Source organism: Leopardus geoffroyi, chromosome C3, assembly GCF_018350155.1.
Source record: "Leopardus geoffroyi isolate Oge1 chromosome C3, O.geoffroyi_Oge1_pat1.0, whole genome shotgun sequence".
Classification (NCBI taxonomy): Eukaryota; Metazoa; Chordata; class Mammalia; order Carnivora; family Felidae; genus Leopardus; species Leopardus geoffroyi.
In genome coordinates this window covers 12,670,204-12,690,419 of record NC_059338.1, presented here as the reverse complement: position 1 = coordinate 12,690,419, position 20,216 = coordinate 12,670,204, and the positions used below count along the sequence as shown (strand labels likewise).

Here is a 20,216-nt window from a genome sequence, read left to right as displayed (position 1 = left end):
TGGGGAGTCCCAGCAAAGGGAGTTAGATCAAGCAGGAAAATAGGCATTACCTGGGTGCCCATAATCAGATAAAGTAGAGGAAAGCTATGAGAATTGAGCAGTAATGCTCAAAAGAGAATACCATGCTGTCTGGGTTTAAAGGCCAGATGTTCCAGAACAGTCAGGGCGGTACCACATCCTATGACTTAATACTTCATAAATAGGAAAAGAAGTAATATAAGTGGCCTGGAGGTACTCTAAGACATAATGCTTCTTCTTTTTTTCTTGCCAAGAAAAGCTATCATATTTTAGAGTGGTGTGGACTTACTCCTCTTGAGACCGCCTTCTATCCAGTGTTTTCCAAGGCACAGGATTCATGCCATTGCCGGAATATGAGAGAATTTGGGGGACATAGCATTTTAAATATGAGCTCAGGATAAACCCTGGGAAGAAGTACCTAGGCCCCCAGCTCACTTTCTTTACCCACCTTGAATCCTGCCCTGCATTGCAAGAGGTCTCCCATGCATGTCTGTGGACCCAAAACACCACATGTCTAAGCACTAAATATGTCCTTCCTACTGAACAGCCTTCACTTGCTCATCTCACACACCTAGGAGTCAATACACCAGCAGCACAGCCCATCCTCAGGAGGACAAACAAGGGGAAGCATCTGGTAACCTTGGGTGTCTGGAGTGAGGAGTGAATGTCTGGAGGTCCAGGAGAACTTGTCCCTCGGATAACATGGACCCCTATGCCCATGGGTGGGACACAATCAGAGGAGAACCAAGACAGGGCCCTCTTAAAAAAAAAACGGGGCCCAGATCAGGGGCCCACTTGCTTTTGCCACGAATACACTATCTGCTCGATCCTCAGCAGGTGCTCTTCCAGTCTCTGTCTGAGCCCCTTGAAGGGCAGAGTGATCTCCACTCTCAAGGGGCTTAAGTCATCAGGAAGAATCACGATCTCAAAAAAGCTGCAAGAGCCAGGAAGTAACATAAATGAGTGAAGGAGCCCGAGGTAGGTCCAAAGAAAGTTGTGGGGAATGTGGTGAGCTGGAAAGAACAAGTTCTTTCCAAAGGAAACAGCCTCCAGCTGGGGCTGGGGGTGGGGGGGGAGTTGGGGCTCAGTGTTGCTGAATCTTTCACATTTTCAACAACAACAACAAGAAGAAGCCATCGATCCAAGATCTTGTTCAATTCCTTGATCCTAAATGTCGGCAACGAATTCACATTTTGTCTTAAACACTGTGGGGGTCCAACAAGCCACATCTGCTAGTGGTTTTTAACTTACAGGCTACTGGTTTGCAACCTCTGAATAGAAGCCTTCCTCATTAGATTGTATTGAAGTCCGCTTCCTTGGGAATCCACGCACCTGGAGTAACCAAGAGTTACCCTCTTCCACATGCCCTATTTTGAAGCTAAACCTCATTCCCCCAAATATCTCCTCTTTGTGCAACTACCTTCTGTGTCCCACACTGCCACAGCCACCCACCTCTGGAAGCCCCGCCCTCATCTCTTTCGGTAAGTGGGCAACACAATTAGCCAAAGGCTTCAGCAACGATTGCTTTTCCTTGCTAATAATCATTTTTCTTAGGTTTGCATGCCTGGCTTCAGAAAAGGAAATGATGACTCAATCCCTGAACTTCTTGTACAAGGCGGGTGATTTCAGTAAGTGGATGGAAGGCTGACACTGTTAACAGCATTCCCGATTAGTCGGAGAGTATAAAATGAGGTGTGTATTTGATCTACTGTCGGAGTAGCAGATGGAACACAGCAACCATGACATGGTCGAGGTAGGACTTAATGGATCATCCTGAAGTGCCTGGGACTGATTAGCCGTGGTACAGCTACATGCAGTTTTTAATTGATTGATTTGAGTTTGTGGTCAGAAAATGGCTGTCGGCTCCAGCTTATCTATAATTATCAGTAATCAGAACCAGACTTCTCTCTCCTTAATAGGCCAGGGCTCCTCCAGCATGCCTGACTTTTCTACTTTTCAGGCTGCAAGCACTACCTAATAGCTTTCACTGCCATAACATGATACCTGCTGACCGTTGGGGAAAAAGGCTCTGGGGGAATGAGTACAAAGGTAACAGGAACGCGGCTCATTCATTAGTTTAATAGCTTGACTCTTTTGCGTTCAAGACAGCTTCAAATTAATAGGAGGTCTCTTGGTCACAATTTAGCTAGTCTATTGTAGGCAAAACCAAGTGAAGGATTAAAACAAGAATTCCTGTAACTCTGGCCAGCATCTCGTTTTTAACGTAAAAAATGATCTTGATGCTAATTAGAGGCTGGAACTATTTACAGGAGTCAGGGTGTCCCTATCCTGGGTAAGGCACCTCTAACTGTCCAACAGACCACCCAAATCAGGAACCTAGACATTATTCTAGACCACCTCTCCTCACAGCCCCAGCCCCCTGCCACGGCCAGTCGCCACCCATTGATCCCACCCATCAAATCTGCAGGACTTTAGAACAAGTGTCTGAGCCACAGAGGCCTAGTTTCGGGTCCTGATACTATCACAGATGAGTTGCAAGGCCTTGAACAAGTTATTCTCCCTTCTTGGCCTCATTTCCTCCCAGGCCAATAGAGAATAACATACTTTCTTTAAGGGAGATTAAATAACAATTAAATGAGACAGTCTCTATATCAAATGCTATGTATGTGCTTAATGCTTTATTTAAAATATTGTTATTGATTTATTAGGTCTATATCCCCACCAATACAATCTAAGTCCTGGAGAGTGAATCTCATACCTACATGAAGGAGGAGGGAGGCGTAAGGGAGAAGGAGGGGATGGGGGAGGAAGTGGAGAGGGGAAGGTGGGGATGGGGGAGAAGGGGGGGTAGGAGAGGAGAAGGGGGCGGGGGGGTGGGTATGGAGACGGAAATGGAGACATTTGTGAAGGTGGTGCCTGCCACCTTCATTGCCTCTGAAATTGTGTGGATTCCCCTTGCTGCCATCTTGTTGCTGGGACCAGCCATTTAGGGGCAAAATCTGTACCACTGGTGCCACCACATACTAAAGCCATTAGTCTGCTAAAAGCCCTCCCACCGCCTGCTAACCCACTGCGCTAAATTAGCTTTTACTTTCGATCTCGTAAAGTCATGCTTTGCTACTTCAGTCTCAAAGATGGAGTATCTGACTCTCTTCAAATCTTCCTGGGATTTTGTGAAAAGACAGTTCCTGTGGCTTTTTTTTTTTTTTTTTCCTTAGAAAGTGACTCTTCTATGACTCTACGGGGAAGGTCATTAACCCCATTGTAGAAATGAGAAAACCAAGCCTAAGAAGGTTACAAAAATCTTGTTCCAAGTCACACGGCAGAGCTGTGATCCCCTGACCTCAAAGGCCAGGTTATTTCACCATAGAAATGGTCCCTTCAGCTCTTCCTTATGAATCCATCATTATAGATGTTGTTTTCTCTGTGTGTTATCTTATTTCCTGAAGGGAGAAGAGCCAATGCTGGCATGGCCTTCTGAGGAATGAGTCTGCCTTGATTTACTTCATTCTACTCTCGGCAAGAGGCAAGAAAAGGGGATTAATAGAAATATCTACAATACCCTGGTCCTTACCGTATGTTCCTCCCTTTAAGGGGCTCTGAGGTATTCAAAATGCAAGAAGAAACAGCCTGGGCCTGGGACAAAGACATGAGTTGGAGTTCTGGCTCCTTCCTTCCTATCATTCAGTATCAAATTTTCCTTAGTGGGCCAGACCCTGCTTTAGACCTGGAGATAGAACAATAAACAAAGCAAAGTTTCCACTCTCAAGCAGCTCACATTCTTGCGGGAAAAGAGAGAAAATAAATGAATGAAGAAATAGATAAATAAATGTCAGGTGGTAATAAACACTATGAAAAAAATAAAGCAGGGTAAAGGATAAAGAGAGTTGGAGTCTATGATATTATAAATAGGGTAGCCAGGGAAGGGTTTGAAGAAGACATGACATTGAAGCAGGGATAAGAATGAAGTGATAGATTCCAGGCAGAGTAAACACAGCAGGTGCAAAGGCCCTGAGGTGGAGACACATCAGGTATGTGTGAAGAAGGGCACTGAGTCCAGGGAACAAGACAGAGAGAGATGGGGGAGGGAGAAGTAAGAGCAGAGACTGGGGTGGTTGGGAAAGTTGGGAGCAAGGAGGAACAGATCATATAGGGTCTTACAGGACAGAGTAATTACTTTGGATTTTACTCTGAGGGATTTTTCAGTAAAGGATTTAAGCAGAGGAATGACATGATCAGCCTTATGTTTTTTAAAGGCTCACTTTGCCCCTGATATAAGGGCTAAGGGTAGCAGTTACGGAGCTATCACAGTACCTCAAACAGCAGACTAGGGTGGCTCCAACAGAGGTGGTCATGATGGCCATGAAGATGTCAATGACTGGCTGTTCTTCCAATGCAGAGTCATGGAACAGCTGGGCTGCTTTAACTGGAATACTTAGCCTCTCCCGGCGTCAGTTCCTCCATCAGTAACATGAGGATAACAATACCAACCTCATGAGAGCACTGTGCAGATGAAACACAATCATCTACAGGAAGTGTTATGTCCGCTATTGGTTTCCTTTGTTATTTAGGACAAAGTCTGCACCATTATGGAAAACCCCATCGTGTATATCCCCAGACCCGAAGATGTGAGATACAGTACCTTGTGTTCGGAGTAGCAAAAACAATTTTGAGTCTATAGCAAGATGATATAGGCACCCATCTCAGTCTTCCAATAAGAAACCAATGATTGCTATAAATATGTCCACCAGGCTTTGCAGTCCACACTGGGACCACGGCTCCTCAAAAATTATACAATCATGAGCCAAGTGAGGGGGGAGGGAATCACGAGAATTTTATTCGTAGAACAGAAACGGGAAATGTTTGTGAAAATACCTTCTTAGTGACTACACTTGGTCAGTGACATTGCAGAGACGTTTAATTTGCTTTGTACTATCCCACATTTTCCAAAACAACACAATTCAAAGGGCGTCTTAAGAGGACTTGCTCCTATATATACCCATTTAGCAAGAAGGGTTAGAATCTCTCAGAGAAAAAGTGAGACAAATAAGTTATGATGAAATTGTAAGGGAGGGAAAAGGGTTAAAAAATGGACACTTTGTGGGCATCAGTTATGCACAGGACACAACAAGTAGCTATTTGATTTATGCAACTTAATTATCTCTGTCTTGCACTCATTACAGCAACAGACAGGATCCAAAATGACAATGTTTAGGAAAGTATGGTTGGTTACAGGAAAGGGATACGATATAGCAGTAGCATTGAAGCGAAGATATGCATCCGAAAAAGCTCTGGAGGAGCCAGACTCGTGCTCCAAGTTGTCCCGTCTTAGAGAACAGAGCCAGGACGCACTTCTTTCTAGATCTGAGGACCACTGATGTGTGCATGAAATGCATCAGCACCAGTGAGCCCAACGGGAGTCGAGCCTGGACTTCATATACCCTGCTGGTCACTCAGTCATAGTCCTGCTGTGTAACCAGCCCAACTACAGAGCCTTTTAGGTCTGACTGAGATCGGGGACAAATCATCAGACTCACTCTTACCAGGAAAAAAAATAAAAAGTGCTTACAAACTCATACAGACCTCCCTGGGTGACTCCTTAGATATGTGGTTACAAGGCAGCGCTATTGATCTGTACGTTTCGTGTCTTGGCTCCTTAATGCCTCGCTTCTTCTTCCTCTTGAAGGAGATGCGGACTTCTGCGTTCCATCTGGCTTCTCCCTCTGGCTTCTCCCCCTGTGGATATGCTGGAATCATTAGATCCTGCACGTGCAAAGACAGGACGAAGAAAAGTGGCCTGCCTTTAAAGCATCTGTAAGGTAAGCGTCGCCACTGCTAAACTGAATCACTTCATACCTAAGTCTCGTCAGTATTAGGCTAAGGGCTTCCACCTCTAAGACTCTCTGCTTCGCCAAATATCTCATCTGGTTATCATATCTTGGTATAATAAGGACGCCGCTGAGGAGTAGAAAGGAGCAAACCATCCGGCCACACATATAAAGAAGATAGGATTCAGAAGGTGTAAGTGATTTGCCTAATCCCTGACTCTACTGAAATCTAACTTAGCCTTTTCTCCTTCATGAACTTTCCATCTCCAATCGAATTCATCCATACATCGCAACATCTCTCTCTGGTTTCAGGACAACGATCAGAGCCCCGACCTGTTCATACAATACTTTTGCGCAAGTCACGGAAGGCACCCCAGCGTCTCTGCAGATGAGGCCCCACTGAGGCTAGAGCCCCGCCTCCATTCCCTCGTGGGTGCGAGACCCTCCTGCTGGTTATAGCCTGTCCTCGCTATATGAAGTCCCTCCCCATGGCTGGATAATTCAGATGCCTCCCAGCATGACAAAATTTCCACTTCAATCTCTTGTCGACGTTTTAAATTAGGTATTATCCTCGTGCTTAAATCTTTTTCCATTTTTGTCTGTTCCCATCAGCGGCGTGCTTAGACACCTCTGCTCTCAACTTGGGAATCAATATTTATTCTAGCTGGCTTGTCTTCATCCTCACATCCAGGTTGACATCGAATCTTTCCAATTCTCTTTTGAAAAATAACTTAGGTATATTTTTTTCCCCTCCAACTACAACCCTCGGTTAGCCTGTGGATTTCATTCCTAGACTCCCATAACAGATTCCCAGTCTGTTTTATATTTTAGCCTCTTACACTTCCAGACCTTCCAACACAGCAACAAGAATCATATTTCTTGGCCACCACTTTCAATCATGTTAATCCCTTTCTCAGAATACTGCATCTGCTAAAAATAAAATAAAAAAATAAAAAAATTCCCAGGCTTTTATAACGCTTGACTAGTTTTAATCCCACAAAAATGCCCCCAGTCATATAACACTTTGTAGGTTCGGTTGTCCAGCTGCAGACCTGAGACCAAGCTCAGTGTTCAGTATACAGGGTGTTCCCTTGGGATCAACACCTGTGGAAGGGAGGAGGAGAGCAGGGTTGAGGAAAAGGAGATAACAGGTTGTGATCCAGACCTGGAGACTTGGCGGGCTCAGCCAACCCCACAGGGAATTCCAGAACTCGTCAGACTTATCCCACTCAGGGCTAAAATGGAGAGGCCTTTATGGTCCTCCCTCCATCAGTCCCTCCTGGGCCACCTGAGGGAGGGGTGGCCCCCGAAGATGCTGAGAGGTAGAGGCCATCTGCTGAACATACCACAGCTGGAGACCCATCCTCCCAGAAAGGAGATGTGGGCACACATCTCTATGTCCACCACAGCCTATCCTTTGTGTCACTTGGATCCACTTCTTCATATACATTCCAGGAGTTCTCCCACTGTGCCACCAAGCACCTTTTCCTGGGGAAAGCCAGGAAGAGGAGATTCATTGGGATGAACTACAGCCTCTGCTCCTACGCCTGGTCTTGGAGTTGTAGCTGGTGCTCACCATCACCCTTTCCCATTGTCCAGTCTAGATTCCTCTCCCCACAGGCAATACCTCTGCTGGTATTATGGCTTCTCTGGCGGCAAGCCCCAGACCCTCGTGTCTGAGGGATCTGGGCCCTTAGTCACCATGCCCCCATCAGCCAAGCGTTGCTGTGCTTGTCCATTTACCATCAGAACTGAGCAAGGTACAACAGACACCCAAGTGGAGTCAGCCAGGTGTCGTAACATTCCTCCCTGCAGCACTGCCCGCTCTGCTGATCAGAGCCAGCTACTCTGCCAAGATGAAGACTCTACTGCTTGTCCGTTGGTCCCTGAAAACAAGAAACCCAAAGCGTCCAGACAAGAGCTATAGAATATAGTGAAATGAGACTCTTGCCATGCCCCGAGCAGAAGTGTCCCCGTTGGAGGGAAAGGACTTCTAACCCTTCAGAATCCAGAAACGTGGAGACGGACAGCACAACATATCAGGTTGTGAATTCTATGCTGATTTTTTTTTATAAATAGTACAGTATTATAATTATTTTCCTTGACTTTCTTCATATTTTTTTTCTTTAGCTTACTTTAAGAATACTATATATAATACATATAACATATGAAATATGTGTTAATTGGTTGTTTATATATTGGTAAGACTTCTGGTCAACAGTAGGCTATTAATAGTAAAGTTTGTGGGGAGCCAAAAGGTATATATAGATTTTCCACTGCAGGGGTGGCAGGGTTTGGTGCCCCTCACCCCTGTATTGGCCGGGGATCAACTGTATCCTTATTATTGCTGTGTTAATATTTTAAAGGGAATTTTTTGAAGACAGTCATCTTCAATAGGTTCTAAAGATTTGATACCAGGAAAGTGTTTTGCTGAGATGATTTACCTACCACTATCAGTCAACTTAATTGAATTAGAGTTGCCTTTGACCGGAATTTGGAGAAATACAAATAATGGCTTTGCAGTATGAGCGCTTTAGTTGTTGGAGGACTGAAGTTGTGCCCTGATAAATAGACCCTTAGAAATGTATTCAGTGAACAAAACCTATATGAGTGAACACAGATCCTGGAAATGTCTCTATTGTCACCAGTGACGATATCCCATCATTGGTACTAAATGCAAGGTCTTCCTGGAGTCCAGTAAATACAGTATGAGATTTGTGAAGAGCTATCTAGGATTCCCTTAAAGGCTTAAGTCAGAGATATTAAGTTTTAGCTGCAAGGGGCCGGGGGGCCGGGGGGGGGGGGGGAGCAAGATAACAACAACAACAAACAGAAAAGAAAGAGAAGTTGATCGCTTTTGAACCCTTTAAGAATTACTGAGGAGACACATTCAGTAAATGTTTCAGGCTTTCCTACCCTGTTTTATTCATTCAATGATTATTTATTGAGTGCCTCCCTTGGCCAGGCACTATTGTAAGTGCTAAGAATACAACAGTAACCAAAACAGATAAAAATCCCTGATTTTATGGAGCTGATATTTTAATTAAGGGAGACACAATAAAAAAATAAAATAAGCGTTATATGTTAGAGGTAATGAATGCTATGTAGACAAATTAAAACAGAGAATAAAGAATGGAGGGAGGTTGTAATTTTCAATAGGGTAATCATTGACAAAGGGACATTTGAGAAAATACCTGACAGGGTTCATGGAGCATGCAAAAAGGAGAAGAAAGGAAGGAAGGAAGGAAGGACAGACAAAAGAAAGAAAAGAAAAAGGAAAGAAAGAAAGAAAGAAAGAAAGAAAGAAAGAAAGAAAGAAAGAAAAGAAAAAGGAAAGAGAGAAAGAAAGAAGGAAGAAAGAGAGAGAAGGAGAGGGAGGGAGGAAGGAAGGAAGAAAACCCGAAGGAAAAACAATCCAGGTAGACAGAACAGCAAATGGAAAGGCACTGAATAAGGACTATGCCCATCTTGTGTGAAAAGCAGCGTGGAGGTCAACATGGCTGGAGCAGAGTGAATGATGGGAAAAGTATTAGGAGATAAAGTCAGGCAAGTCGCCGGTGTCTGATGAGGTATCACCTTGTGGGGTGTTATAGGGCATAACCTTTTACTCCTAGTGATGTGGGAGTTTCTTGAGGTCTTTGGGTAGAGGATAGCACGTTCTGTCTGACTTGTGTGCTGAGAAGACTACTCTGGCTGGTACGCTGAGTACAGACTAAAGCAGGGAGACCAGGTAGGAGGCTACCACAGCCAAGTTAAGAGGGGAAGTGGCTTTGACCAGGTATTGCAGTGACGCTGATGACAGGTGATGGGATTCTGGATATATTTTCAAAGTAGAGACAAAGAGTATTTAGTAGATAGAGTTTTATTTAGACAGTTTGAACATGTGATAGGAGAATAAGAGACGAGTCAGACATGACCCCAAGGTTTTTGGCCCAAGCATCTAGGAGCATGGAGTGGCCATTTACTGAGATGGAAAACTACAGAAAGAATACATTTGGAGGCAAGATCAGGAGCTGAATTTTGGATACATTATGTCCGAAATGTGTGAACCTTAAAACTGTCAGTAATTTTACCAGCAAAAAAAAAAAAAAAAAAAATGGGTTTATTCAGGAATAGCTGAGAACTGCAATCTGCGACAAGCAAACCATAGCAAAACCATAGTCCAGAGAAGGGGAGGAACCCTCTTTTGTAAGGAAAGGGGGGGGGGCGGTTAGGAGGGGCTGTTGTAAACTTAAAGGAGTAAACTGGGAGTTGGAAGTATAGTAGCTTCTCATTGGCTGAGCTGTGACTGTCTCTTATTGGCTAAGCCCCTGTTAGGAGCAGAAGAAATCTTCCTTGGTTCTGCTGAGATAGTGAAGTAGTGGCCACCTGCCAGGTCTATTTCTTTTGGGTCTGCAATTGACAAATGGGGCTGGACCTGGGAGCTCCTCCTGCTGGCCTCCCAACTCCACTCTCAATGAGGTTTCCTTTTATTAATTTTCACAGATGCTTATGGACGAACAGGTGGGAAGTTGGATTAGTTTTGAGTTCAGGGGAGAAATTCGGAGCTGATTCTTCAAATATGTGTTGGATCCTATCACTTCTTTACCCTCAACCCTCCAATGGCTTCCCAGATACAAACTAGGGAATTGGCAGTGTTGGGATGCTTTTTAAAGCCGTGACAAAAAGATGAGATCACCAAGGGAATGAGAGTACCTAAAAATAGAGAGGAAAGGCAAGGATGGGGCCCTGGGTGACTCCAACATAATCTCTTTCCAGCCCTTTCTACAGGAAACTGAAAATATCCCCAGAGACAGGACCTGGGCCATCTGGGGTTCACAGTACGCTTGGAGGTCTCAGGAAACTGGGGGGCCACTTCGAGGGTTTGTGTCCATGTCACTGATATTCTGCAAGACTGTGGAAGATGTCTACTCTCATAACTGGGGGGTCGAGTATTGGAGCAAAGCACAATGAGAAGCTGTTAAATTAGGGGACGTAGTAATGAAGGGATAACATAAGATCCCATCCAAAGAGCATAAAAGCTTCCTCCCAGAGAGCCAGAATTTTTGCTGTGAAATCAGCATAAACTACAGTTAGTTGTAGGGATGTTGAACTAGGTGCTGTCCAGTGAAAAGGAAATATAAGGATCTGTTAGCCATTAAATTCCTGCCCTGTGTTCCTGAGAGCATAATGTGACAGCTGTGAGCACTGGGAAAAGAAATAAGCCGGTAACCAAAATGAATTGAGTTGTTTGGGACCTAAGACAAGCAAACACAACTTGGCTAAGTGTGAAACATCTACCTTGCCAATTCGATCATTTTATCCAAAGCAGCAATTCTCTAGAGTCACTATGCTAGGCTTCTTATCCCTAGACAAGGTTGTGGTGTGGGGGAATAGGATCTAGGCTTTCGTGGAGCTGAAACCTATACAGTTTGGGGTGGGGATGATTTTGAGAAAAAGAATACAAAACGAGGTGTAGGGTCTTGGAAGAGATCTATGCAAGTTGAAGGTCCTAGAGTCACAGTTTCATTAGCTTTACATGATGACAGAGACCACGGGAGCAGTAAAGGATCAGTTAATCTACTGGGGTCAAGTTTACCATAGAAATGCCAAGAAGTATTCAGACTTAGCCATACATCATGGGGGAAATTCTTCTTGATGTCTATTTCCCATTCAAAACCATTCAAATAAAGGGAAACATACATTAAAGTCACATAGATGAAAGGGGAGAGAGTAAATATCCTCATCAGTTGGGATACAAGAGAGGAGGACCACCTCAACAACCTGAATGCATCCAAAAGTCTGAGCAACCTAGCTTCGCTTCCCTGAGGCTGGCACATTGGGGTCTGAACCAAAGAACCAGAGATAGCATCAGATAGGATGCCACTGGCTTTTATCCTACTTGTCGTGTTGCTAGATACAATGCATGATGCCCATTTACATTTGAATTTCGACGCCACCATCAATCATTTTCTCCTGTAATTATGTCCCAACATACTTATACCAGAAAAGCACTTGTTTCTCTGAAATTCAAATCTAACAGGGCATTCTTTATTTTCATTTGCTAAATCTGGCAGTGCTATCCGCGCTGATCTGTGCTCTGGGATTTTGAATAAGATAGGAATTTGGAGGGTTCCAGCAAATCCAAGGGCCACACCACCAACATCGTATCTGCAGGTCACACCGTTACTCCCACACTTGTCCTAAGAGGTCTCATGACTCATACAAGGCCCAGTTGTGGTTTCAGAATCTGTAGGACGAGAACTGAGGACTTTGCAGAATTTGCGGCTGTTTGTAGGGCGAGGTGAATGATGAGTAAAGGCTATTCCCGTTGAACTGTTGGAAAGGATGAAAACATTGCTGTGTGATAGGCAGCATTATTACAAACAAAATATTCCACTGTGCCCCAGCCTCCCAGAGGGATTCGAAATTTTGTAATTGCTGGAGTATAATAGTGAGCAAGGAATGAATACGTCAGTCAAATTGTGAAAAGTAAGTCATGAGTATTTTGTCCAGCTGAGTAAAATTCACTCATTTCTTCGGAAGACAGAAACTAGAATTACATATAAGACCAAAGTCTCAGCTCATGGAGACGCTTAGTACGATGTCTCAATACTTTGTGTGCCTTGTAGCCATTTTAGTTTTAGGTCTCTGATCAACGAATATTTTAGTACTTTACAGTTTAAAGGACGCATAAGTATGTGTATGTTCTCTTAGTACATCCTTGCAAAGCCTAAAAGATAATATCTTATCATCACCCCCATTTAAAAACTATGTATTCATTTCAGAGATATTTACCGGGTATTCCGTATGTGCTTTGAATAGTGAACAAGACAGACAAAGTCCATCCTTCTGGAATTTACCTTCTGGTAAGGAAGAAATAGTAAAAAATAATAAAATTTCAGGTGGCAAGATTGCCATGAAGGAAAAAAAAAAACAGGGCAAGAGGACTGAGAGAGACCAAGACTATTTTAGGCAGGGTGGGGAAAGCCTTTTCAAGATGGTAGCATACGAGCTAGACATAGAGCTTCTGTAATAAGATGCCACACATGTGGAAACACAGTAAGAGCACCGCTTGAGGAAGAAATGAGTTTAACAAGTTTCTAGGCATGATGACTGCAGTGGAGTGAGTCAGGTATGGAAGGAAAGGAGCGTCAGATGTGACCGGAGATGAGGCAGACAGGGACAAGTTCCCAGGGAGCTATGAAGGGCATGGAGAGGAGCGTGTATGGTATTCCAGTACAGTGGGCAGAAACTAGAGGGTTCAGAAAAGGGGAGTGTAATTGGGAGTAGTTGGTGTAGTGCATTGGTGTGATCCAATGCATCCTCAAAGATCAATCTGGTATTCAGCCAAGAAGAAGGGAAGACAAGGTTTGAGGGGAAGACAAAAGTAGGAGTTTAGAGGCTAATGACTTAAGCAAGACATGCTGCGCTTTGCATTTAGGCAGCAACTGCAAAAGGGAGAGAAGGGTTCACATCTATTTAAAAGTAGAGCCAGCAGGATTTACTGCTAAATAGTAGGTAAGGGGTGAGGGAAAATGACGGATAATCCCCAGGATTTCTACCTGAAAGGTTCGATGCTATTACCTGAGACAGAAACTGAGGCCCATTAAAATGAAAATACATTCCTATAATCACATTTTATGTAACAGAGCCGAAATTCAAATTTAGATCTTTCTGTGCTCCAATACTTTTGGACTGGCATATTAAGTCTCCTAATTTGTGTACTTATTTAAAAAGCCCCCCTTTTAAACTATAAGTTCCTCTGTGACCAGGATCTGGTAATATCTCATATCCAATCATAGCAGTCAAAGGCACAGTGCTTTTTGGATGGTGAGAACATTTGTAAGAGGATATGACAAGTGTATCGGCCCCCATGTTTCCCACCATCCTCGACTGATTCACTAATCTGATTCTTTCAGAAGGCTTTCTGTGCTTCCTATCTTGTTGGCTTTGGATTCTGCTATGGAAGTACTAATCTCATTTAGAGACCAGCAAACTTTCTCCTCCTAAAAAAAGTTGTATGGGTGCAATTGCAAACATATGTTCATGGAGATAAAAACACATGGTTATTGTCCTACAGGCAAAATTAGCTTGATGGAATCAACAACGGCCTTTATTTATTTGAGAAAATCAAGTGTAAGAATATCTCATCAGCTATCTCATTCTGTGTTTGATTCCTAGCTGAAATAGTCTAAACCCAGTATGAGTTTCTGATACATTTTTTTTTTTTTTTTGTAGAAACCTACAGTTTCCAATATCAATGCAATTCTCGGTCAGTCTTGGCATGATTTTGATTTTCTTGTAAATCATTAGGGGTCACACAGTTCCACATATTTCCCGATCATCCTTCTAGAGAATATTTAAACTTGACACATCAAAACTTTGATGAACCCAACCATCATTACAGTATTTAGCTGGTCTTTAATTCTCAGGCCTTTGACATCTTTTTCAGAAAATCAAAGGAAGTTTTTCGTCACACTTTTTGTAATCCTCTTACTTTGTATGTGATATTAAGAGTTGAGGCTCTCCTCAAAGTTATCTTGGACGAATTTACCAAAAAAATAATAATAAATCATGAGTTACCAACTTGCCTCTTTCAATGACAAAATATAATTCAAACTGTATCACTCTATCAATTCCAGTTTTTCTAAGTACCCTTCAGAGAAAATTCAAAAGTCTAGGAATGAGGGAGTTGGAACAGGAAACACATTCCCCTTGGCACTTATTTTTGCAACATTGAACTGTGCCTGGAGTATCCACTTCAATCTGAGGAATTTTGCATTCCTGATAAACAGGGGGAAATTTTTCTGAAAGGGTTCATGAAAGCAGAGATCTTTCTCGCTCCAGACTCTGATCAACTTAAAACACCTTGGCTCAAATCCCTTTCTGATAAATACCAAGATCTTACCATGTGATTAAGAAGTTTGCTGATATGGTATTAAAGAAGGAGGAGGAAGAGGAGGAGGAGGAGGAGGAGGAGGAGGAGGAGAAGGAGAAGAAGGAGAAGAAGAAATGCCCACTGAGACATCCCTAAGTGAATCTTTAGATATCCTCAGTGAAACTTCCTGGAAAGTTACCTAGGGGTCTGTTGGGCAACATTAGGTGTGGTAATTGTTCTTCATTCTTTTGATTTTATCCCCCTAAAATGAGGGATGAACAATTTTTGCCCTACCCACTAAATTTGAAAACTGAATTTTTGCCCTAACCACTAAAGCTATGGCCACAGAAAAATGCATCCTACTAATTTAACAGGGGAGAGGTCAGGGTGACAATGGTAAGCAGAGAAGGAATATTGTTTGTTTATCACATTAAAATATTCCGAGTGATTTGTCTATGTATTTGAGAGTAAATGGATTGGAGCTCCTAAAAACTACTAAGAGAAACTGAAGAGTGAAGCATTGATTACTCTGAAGAGATCTAAACATTTTTGGAGCATATTTAGGGACTGCCACTTCTGAATGTGATTGAATAACTGATACCAGATTTGTCCCCCTGCTATAAGAGATTAGGAAACTGAATATATAAGCAAGTGTTTTGGGACCTTGGAAAACAGACACAGCACAACATGGTGAGGTCTGACAACAGGGGAAGAAATGAGGTACATCCTAGGATCAACATGGCTTTCTAGCTAGAGGCAGCCACTCTTGAGACTACCACAGAATGAGGTGGAACCCTAGCAGAGCACAGCCGTCTCACTGAATTTAGAAAACGGAGATCAGAGCTCAAGAAGGCCAAGAGAGCTGAAACATGAGGGGCAGAGTGCCAGAGAAAGAGCTCTGGAAATATATCTGAAAGTTACCTTGGGTCCTCTGTTGAATATCCAGCTATACATGGATAAGATGATACTCTAAGAGGCCAACTTTCTGGGCTCTGTGAACCAGAAGTTGACTTGTAACCAGATAGAATGGAGAAATCTTGCTGAACGCCCTGAATATTTACTAGAGACTCCTGAAGGAGCAGTGCTTTCAGAGTAGAATTAAATCAGCCCAAAAGGAAAACATGATTTCGACTCACTCTAAGAAAGCTTCAAACCACGCCTCACAAGGATCAAGCTGAGCTGCAAGTCACTTAGCTCTCTGCCCAAGATTCAATTCTAAAGGAAGACTAGTAAATCCAGACATTCAACAGCATCACATTTACAATATCCAGCATGCTAACAAAATTATGTAAAATGAAAAGCAGCAGGAAATTATGACCCATCACCAAAAGAAAAATCAGCCAGTACAAACAGGTGCACAATGACAGAGATAATGGAGTTAGCAGACTCCAGCTAATACAGATATGCACAACAATTTTAAGGAAAATATGATCATAATGAAGATAGAAATGGAACACACACACACACAAAGGAAAAGTTGGCTCATTGAAAAAAAAATCAATAAAACTGACAAATCTTTAGCAAGACTTAAAAAAAGAGAGAAAGAGAAGATACAAATTACCAACATCAGGAAGGGCAAAAGAGGGTATCACTAACAGACACTGAATACATCAGAAGGGTAATAAGACGAATGAATAAATAAACTGTAGTATAGCCATACCATGGAACATTGCTCAGCAATAAAAAGTAACAACACAACAATACATTTCAAGACACAACAATGTGGATGAATCTCAAAGAAGCCCAAAGAAGCCACACACAGGGGCACCTGGGTGGCTCAGTCAGTTAAGCATCTGACTCTTGATTTCGACTCAGGTCATGATCTCATGGTTCCTAGATTTGAGCCTCATGACAGGCTCCACACTGACAGTGTGGAACCTGCTTTGGATTCTTTCTCTCCCTCCCTCTTTCCCTGCCCCTTTCCCTACTTGCTCTCTCTCAAATTAAATAAATAAACTTAAAAAAATTTTTTTTTAAAAAAAGAAGGCACACACAAAAGAATCCATACTGGATAATTCTATTGAGATAAAGTTCTAGATTAGGCAAAACTAATCTATAGTGACAGAAGATCGGTAATTGCTTGAAGTAGGGGGTACAGGTGAGGATTGACCACAAAGAGACCGAGGGAAATTCGGAGTGACAGGAATATACCTTTATCGGGATCATGGCGGTGTTGGTTACACAGGAGAACACAACTGTCAAGACTCCAACTGGAAGATATTGTCGTTTGTAAATTTTACCTCAATAAGGTTCATGAAAAATAAAACCCAAAACATTCAACAAATATACACACTTACTAACACGTTGTTGTGAGGCCAACTAAATTGTGGAATATTCATATGTCAGAGCAACTAAAAATTAATTTTAAGAGTATGATGCAGCTGATTCTTCAATATGCCATCTTATTTTTTGTGTAGAAAATAACAGCATAAATTCAGAATCGTTTAAATGTGACCTTGTTTATAAAGTTCATATTGCAGAAAGGAAGGAGGGGTGCTCACCAGCCAGAGGCTGGGGATTACCAGTTCTTTAATTCATGAAAATTACAGGTTTGCTCTCATTCAAGAGTTCAAATTAAGACCCTTCCAAGAACTTTCGTGTGTGTGGTCAAGGGGGGAGGAAGCTCTTCCCCGAGTCAGGTAGCAAGGGGGGATCTCATGATTCTCAGCAGTGGTGGGAGGAGGGCAGACTAAGAGTCTCAAGAAAGGAAGCTTCAGGAAGACTGTTTTAAAGGGGTGATCAATAACACCCACTACAGCGAGCTCAGAGTATTTGTCCATAAAACGGGTAGATCTCTAAAAGAGGCACCCTGTTTGACAAGGGGTGTAAGACATTAACAATGGCTTTGCTGAGACTTTACCTTTCCTGGTAACTACAGGCATGTAGCACTATCTTATTATGAAGGGGCCAATTACCTCCTTTCTTGGTGGGTCTGAGGCCATCAACCCACACATTATGGTCAAAAACATTTTCAGCAACCACTTTTTTTTTTTTTTTCTGGCAGAGAAAAGGCAGAAAAGAAACGTTACAAAAAAGAAACATTACAAAAGAAACATTACAAAAAGAAAACATTACAAACCGTTAAACCTGGTTGCCTTTCAATGCCAAAAATATGGATATATTTTCACTAACTTTCTATATTTCCAAATATTGTTTTGTAACTATGACTTTTGCAGTGGAAAAAAAATAGTAAACATGTCATTATGGTCTGCATTTATTGGTAATGAAGAAAATTCAGGGACAACAAATTGTTCTGTTCTCCTCTTCAGGCTTCTATAAATTTCTGTTACTTTTGCAAGAAAATTGCTGCATATTCTAGTCTTTTCTATTAATAAACAAAATGTGCCTTTCTATACCACAAACAATTTTACCCCTGTTGGTTCTTTTTTTCCACTGCATGTGTCCAATACGTCAATGTTCCCTCCTACACACCGCAAGCCACAGACCACGCGTGGCCACCCCGGGCAAGCAGGAGTCTCCTCTCATTTTGTTCATCTAGGGAAGGAATTCATTCTACTTCATCTCAGACTAGTTCGGTAGTTCATATGTTCAAAGTGTTAGCAGATGAGGTGTTTTTACTCTGAAAGAAATACCAAGTCTCCTAAATAAATTTAGGAAATACAATGAAAGAATTGCATACCACTACAGAAATGCCTCCCCTTTGCAGCGTAGGGTTGTTCTTTGAAACTGGTGACAATGGTTTAAAATGGTACTTGATTATCACCCAAAGGCACTGAACACAGAATGCAAAATTTGCAGCCCTTTGCTGGCAAGAAAGGTTTTTCTACATCTCTTTCCATCTTCTTAAAGATCAGAGAGCTGAAACAAACGCCAATAGGCTCTCATGCCAGAATTCAAACGGATGTGCTCAGCAGTGGACGTTAGGTGTGGGGTGTGAGTATAGTTTTGCCCTTCCCCTCCCAACAGATGATCGTTGAAATTTCGTCAAATGTATAGCTGGCTTATGGATTTAGGCCATCGTGTGAGTGGTCATGAGCCATCTCCGTGGTTGTCACAACCATCTAATTTCTTTAAAATAACTCTCAAAAACATCTTGTACACTTTTTTTTGGCAAGCCCGCCACTCAGTTCTTAGCTCAGAGAAGATAAAGCAGTTGTTTGGGAACCTGGAATCAGGCAATCCCTCTGACCTGGGTAATTTTTCTCATGTTAGTGCTGCTGGTGCCATACCGCCGAGAGCCGGAATTCAGACACTACTCCACTCTTCCCTCAACTGCATTCAAAGAAGACGCTACGAGGGGGTTATGGGAAGGGGTGTCTTTTTAATGTGTATTTTATGTTACCTCTGACTCTGTGCCGAATGACAAGTCGAGCACATTTATAGTAGGTCCTAAAATCAAACGGAAAGCAGAGCAAACGGGTGATCAGAAGGGAGAAGGAAGCGGATATTTATTGAATGCCTACGGTGAACCAAACATTTGACAAGCATTGTGCTCTCGCAGTTCGTGGTCAGACCAGCAGCAGCACCTGGGAGCCTGTTAGAAATTCAAAATTTCAGGCGCCATCCAGGCTTGCATTTTAAAAGATCCTAAGCGTCACTTTATATCATTCCATCCCCACCAAAATTGTGGATAAATACGGTATGACCTCTATTTCATATTAGGAGAGTAAGGATCAAAAAAGGTTAAGAAATTTACATAAAAGTCAGGAAATAGCAATGAGGAAAGCTGGATTTGGGCCCATTTTGAAATTTCTCATATTTCCACTCTACCAGGCAAAGTCCTAAACCAGCCTTAAGCTGTAAGTCTTGGGTTTTGATCCAGGCTCCACCATTAATATCTTTCTGGGCTCATATACACCAGTTAATCTATCTGGATGTCACTTTTCTGTCCCACTTATTTCATGGAATTGCTACAAAACAAATGAAATGAATATATGTGAAAACACTGCAAAGCATATAGTGCTGGCCAAAATTAACCTGCTGATGGAATCGTACTCTTTCTCGGAGACTTTTTCTCACTCAGTTTTTGCCAAGGAAGAAAGACCAAGAACAAAACACTGGAGGCCAAGTATCTCCACATCACATACTGAGGGATCAGACTGCCTAGGTGGTTTTGAAGCTGGCTAGGTCAGCCCTCATCCATTACCCAACCTCAAGGTTATACAAGGTTTGAAAAGAAGAGAAGAGAGGTTTTCTCTAAAAAGCGTTTTTTATTGGAGAATGGGGCGAGGTAAGATCATTTCTCCTGCATTTCCATCCTACAGAAAGAGGCTCTAAGAAGCCCACACAGAGAGCTTGCTATTTGTCCTCTAAAAAAAAGACAACTTCATCTGGAAGGAGAGATCTACCATAAACCTTCCTTTCCCCTCCAGGCTTGCCAGACTAAAGCGATACTGTGTTTTGGTATTGCCATGCTAGCTATTAAACTGGGCGGATATTTCAATTTTCAAATCTCCAGATATTTCAAATTTCAAGAAATTTCCCGATATTTCAAATTTCATTTGCATATCTTGAGGCTAAAAGTGACTAGTGTATTTTTTATCATTTAAAAGTGTCTGAAATGTTTTCAGGAACCTGGTCAAGATTTC

The 20,216-nt window shown here is 42.4% G+C and overlaps 2 long non-coding RNA genes across 2 annotated transcripts in view; one reads left to right on the top strand and one right to left on the bottom strand.

Annotated features, from left to right (window-relative positions):
• The window catches only part of LOC123586499, a 53,500-nt gene that overhangs the window by 28,293 nt on the left and 4,991 nt on the right, over nucleotides 1–20,216 (bottom strand). The window lies entirely within an intron of this gene.
• On the top strand, nucleotides 789–7,064 carry LOC123586500. The gene is made up of 4 exons (XR_006706838.1): nucleotides 789–1,771; nucleotides 5,666–5,798; nucleotides 5,931–6,000; nucleotides 6,120–7,064. It is a non-coding gene; the product is annotated as an uncharacterized LOC123586500 (long non-coding RNA).